Consider the following 4,950-nt stretch of genomic DNA (forward strand, 5'->3'; position numbering starts at 1 on the left):
TATTGTAGCACACAGCTCCTATCACTATAATTATACTGGACTAGAATCAGAAGATACCAAACTCGAACAGGAGGCAGAAAAGTTATTTGTAATATCAAATGACCACAGTAGACAAAAAGCTAATAACTGGTACCTTGTATTTTAGAAAATAACAAACAAAATAAAATGAATACCCATGAGTTCAGTATACAGACGAATTGCACAAAGATGCTTCAGTTTCAACTCAGCAATGAAATATTTCTTTTGTCACACTCAGGGTTTCAACCACTGAGTTGTTACCAACTATTTTTTCTAACTGGGTGCACCCTAATATCAATAACTCAAAATCTCAATTCTCAATATTTGGATCCAACATTCAATGAGTAACAATATTAAAACAATAACCCGGTTCAATATTATCACTTCTCAACTCGTTTCAACCTTACAATTATTCAATATTAACTATTCCAGTAATAGACACTGTTACCAAGGCATCACAATACACCATATCAATAATATGAATATTCAGTCCATTCACTTTAACCAGTGTGATGGTTAACACTCAGTCCTTTCACCGGCACAGGGAATGTGTTTCAGGGAGCACGAAGAGGGTAAATGTTTTCCAAGTCAAGTCAAAAAAAGGGGTTAAGTCAGAGTCTGGGGTTTGAGGTTGTGCACGGGATGCTGGGAGTTGAGTGTAAAGAGTGGTGTAGCCGTGTACAGGTTGTGATGTTTACCCTACCGCCGTGGCAGAAGAGGGGCAAGGTTGACAATTCTTGGCTCTGGGATCTTCAATCCAGGATCTAGATGTCTCGTCTGGGTTAGCTCGCCATCAACTTTGAATCTCTCCAAAAAAACCTGACCTGCAGTTATTGACATGGCCAGAATTGTTCATGAATCAATTGCATTTCTGATTCATCAGGAATTAATAATTCCTTTAAGTTCTACAACATATATTCATATAATGTAGATTTTACAATCAACATATTTTAAATAACCTTCACAGTGCATGAATTACAAATGAAACTGTGGTAAAATGAGACTATCTTAACTTAACATACTTTTTAAATTAAAACAAATAATATTACATGAATTATAAATTATACAGTGTAAACCTGACACATTACTATTTCCTTCTTATATGTCTGTCTTTTTTTTTAAATCAAATACACTATACCATGAAATAAAATACCTGACAAAACATAACTCAGGTTGCTTCAGTATTAAACAGTTCTGTGGCTTTACTAGCCAGAGAAAACATTGAGCAATTAAACACTCTTTATGTCACATTTTATATTCTTCCCAGTGCAGCTTTAATTCAGTTGAGCTCTACAACATTTAGCTAAATGCACTGTTCATAGCTTAATGCTAAGTCTGTTAACTCTGGGCCTTTTCACTTCAACTTGTTAGCTTAGCACTTCTTAGCTTAGCATATCGTGGCACAGCATCGTGGCGCAGCACTTATTTATTACAGCGACTCACCAATTCGGGAGTTTCTCTGTGTCGCTCAGCAGCTTTCAGTGAGCAGGGCCTCTCTCACACACACATCTATGAGCTTATAACAGAGTACAGACTGTTACCATTATGATTTGACTACGTTATATTGTGTTTACAACTTTATCTGAGCTATATTTTTACCGTTCAGCAGTAGCTCCTCTCCTCACAGTGTCCTCTAGCGTTTGAGTAGCGTATACTGTCTAGCCTGCCTGGGGTGCGGTAAACCTGCGCTCTGATTGGCACCTCTGTGTGTTAACTCTTTGTGACCTGGGTTACACTATGAAATGTGGTGCCTGTGCTCATTCTGCTGGCTTCTCCTGGAGCTCACTGTATCCTTTCACAGGGTCATGTGGGAGCTGATCTTCTCAAGGAGATCCAGATGTTTCTCATCTACAAAATGACATAAAGTGAAAAGCATAAAGTTAAAAATCAAGTCATCTCAAAGATTTTAGGTTGGCTAAATCATGTTGAATCATTGTTGAATGAGGCTTGATCATTATCATATCAATACAGCCCTATATTCATTAACATAGCCTATTCACCATGTGATATCAGATTAATATACAACATATCATTTTACTATATGTTAAGCTATTTCTTTTGCTATTTAAAATGATATCCTCACCTTTTGTGTCTCTCACAGCAACCCTGTCTGTCCCTGTCCCTGTCTCCTAGAAATGACGTTTGTATATTGTTTTCATAAAACCTGGTGTGGTGATGATGTAACAGCTGCCTGGATTATGTTCAGATACAGTACTTCTTTGAATGAATTAAACACTTCACAACATTTCCTCATTAATAATAATAATTTATAGGAGACAGGCACCTGAGAGACACACCTGAGACAGACTGACACCTATAGACTACACACACTGACACACACATTAGTAGCTGCTATTAATGCTTCTTAGCCTGCTCTATAGTGATTTTAGTGATTTAAAAGTCTTTAAAACAAACAGATAAAACAAGGGTAGTGTAGTTTAACTATAAGAACTTACCATTAGTCATTTCTTTCATTTGGTCGGGTCTTCTCTCCATCTCCTCCGGTGTAGAGAGCGGCGCTGTTTTACAGTTTGCAGCTACACTGGTACTCCCGGCTGGGCGATCTCAGTCTCTTTAACACTGTCCTGATTTAATAACTTTAATCAGAGACACTGTGTGTCATCATCGGCTCAGCCATGAGTGGAATATCTTCTTCTTCGCCTTCCTCCAACTCTCTTTCTCCGTCCTGATCAGCGGATTGAGAGCTAGCCTAGCCTCTAGCGTTAGCCGGGCGTCCGAACCGACCTGGCGCACCCGGTGTCCTCATCACCCGGTGCGGTGAAATAATCTGAATTTAAGTCTATCCAGTTGTCGTCAGATGTAGCACCTCTAACAGGAATTTAATTTAAAAGTTGAGCGATGTTTTCCTCACGTGATTTCATCTTGTCAAGCCAGCTATCTCCTCTGTCAACCACAATCTGTCAATCCACTCTATTGAGCCGAGTCAATACAGCGGACTTCCGGTAAAAACTTTACGACAACGTTATGTTTAAGAGCTTCAAAACTAGACTTATCATTTGAATTTTACATTGATTCTTACTTTTTATGAAAGCTGAGACTTTATTTATTCATAAACGCATAAAAAAAAAAAAACCCAAAACACACTTTTTCATAAAAAAACGTGTTTTTACAAGAATGCGCTGCCGCGACTTACGACTCATTTTGATAGAGCGGGTCACATATAAGCATAGAGAAGTTATAGGAAAAATAGAAATAAGAATAGTGATGAAATGTAAATATGTGTGCATTAAAAAAAAAATGCAAATATAAAATTAACTAGCAAAGAAATCACATAAACTTAAGTTCAGGGGACATCAGATTACTGCATACCATTTCTTTTTTTTAATGAATAAATGTATACATTTAAACATTTTTGATTAATAAAAAAAATAAGTTTAATGTTCTGTCATCCATTATTCCATCACTTTTCCTGATGTTTTAGATCGTTTCAGTATCGGTATCGAGATCTTTAGGCACAGTGTCATATCGAAGTCAGAATTTTGGTATCGTGACGACACTAGTTGGGCGGGAGTGAGAGATTTTAGATTTAGATTTGTTTATTATTTGTTTATTGCCTGCAGGTACAGTCCCCTGCCAGTAGGGGAATGCTGCAGCGCCCCTTCTTCCAACCTCCCTTTACAGTAACGCTCTTCATAGCTGAATGGGAACAAATGTCTGCAGTGGAGTGGAGGCTGTTATAGCAGCAGATTAATAATTGGAATGATTTACAACCTCATAGTTTTTAATAGTGTAAATTGTCGTTCATCTTATTTGCTGCTTCTCCCATCCCTTTCTTCTTCGCTCTCTTGCCCGCTCCCATCCTCAGCTTTGTTTTTGCAAACTCTTGCCTTCCAGTCTCCGCTCTCCTTCCTCTCGTTTATTCGCTCCGTCTTCCTCTGTAGTTCCAGCTGTCACATCTGCCTGGATTTGGACATAAAAGCAATAAAAGCATCAAACAGTTTGATATCTGACACAAGCTTGCTGATTGATGAGGCTGTATGTCAGCAAACCATCGGGGCTCTGTGTGAACCACTTGACTGATGTCTGACCTGCAAAGTGTTTGGTTTGCATTTCGGTTTGGACACTAGTCTGTTGATTTCAGCCTGTTAAATAAGAAGAAGCACTGTGGAAAATTAAAAAACAACTTTAGGTATAAGTCAAATAGCTAATTTGTGCATGTGTGAGATGAGAACTAAAATCTGATAAGACAGCAGGAGAGAGTGATTTCTGACCTCACTGTGGGTTCACCTCAATATACTCATATCAACCTTTTAAATATTTGATTTCCTGCTGTTCTGTTGGTTTTCCTCTGGCCACGTCAGCGTTACTTATTTCATCCTCTTCTGACTTTTTCCACCCGAGCTGATGTCAAAGCCACGGAGCCGTATCAACACCACTAACAGTCATAAATAACTGAGAGTCGGTCTGTTTCAAACAGCAGGATTTGTATCCATTGTTTCACTTTTGATATGTTTTTGCACGCAACAAAAAAAAATTGTGCATCTAAATTAAGATCAATTCTAAAATTTTAAGTTGACATTTTACACTAATGTGTCTCTGTGTGAAAGGCTTCCTTCAGTCCTATCATTACACACTTTCTTCACACTCTGAAGCAGTTGTTGCCTCAGCATGCGTGTGTTCGTGTGTTTGTGTGTGTGTGTGTGTGTGTGTGTGTGTGTGTGTGTGTGTTTGTGTTCATTCATGTGGCAGAAACAGCGACAATCAGCGAGACAATTGATGCAAGAAGCAACGCGTACGTAAAACAATGTGCGTGCATTAACCCAAACACACACACACACACACACACACACAAACACAAACACAAACACTCACAGATGCTCGCAGGGGAAAGAGACACAGAAACAATCACGAGTGCTCGGCTTTGTCTAATGAGCCACAGACAAACACAAAGACTGAGAGTGATTAGATGTG

The 4,950-nt window shown here is 38.6% G+C and overlaps 1 long non-coding RNA gene across 1 annotated transcript; it reads right to left on the bottom strand.

Annotated features, from left to right (window-relative positions):
* Positions 1–1,752: 1,752 nt before the first annotated feature.
* On the bottom strand, positions 1,753–2,728 carry LOC119481983. Its single transcript, XR_005205343.1, has 3 exons — positions 2,475–2,728; positions 2,102–2,147; positions 1,753–1,866 (listed from the first exon to the last, which is right to left on the bottom strand). It is a non-coding gene; the product is annotated as an uncharacterized LOC119481983 (long non-coding RNA).
* Between the last annotated feature and the right edge of the window lie 2,222 nt (positions 2,729–4,950).

This window comes from Sebastes umbrosus, chromosome 22 (assembly GCF_015220745.1).
Source record: "Sebastes umbrosus isolate fSebUmb1 chromosome 22, fSebUmb1.pri, whole genome shotgun sequence".
NCBI lineage: Eukaryota > Metazoa > Chordata > Actinopteri > Perciformes > Sebastidae > Sebastes > Sebastes umbrosus.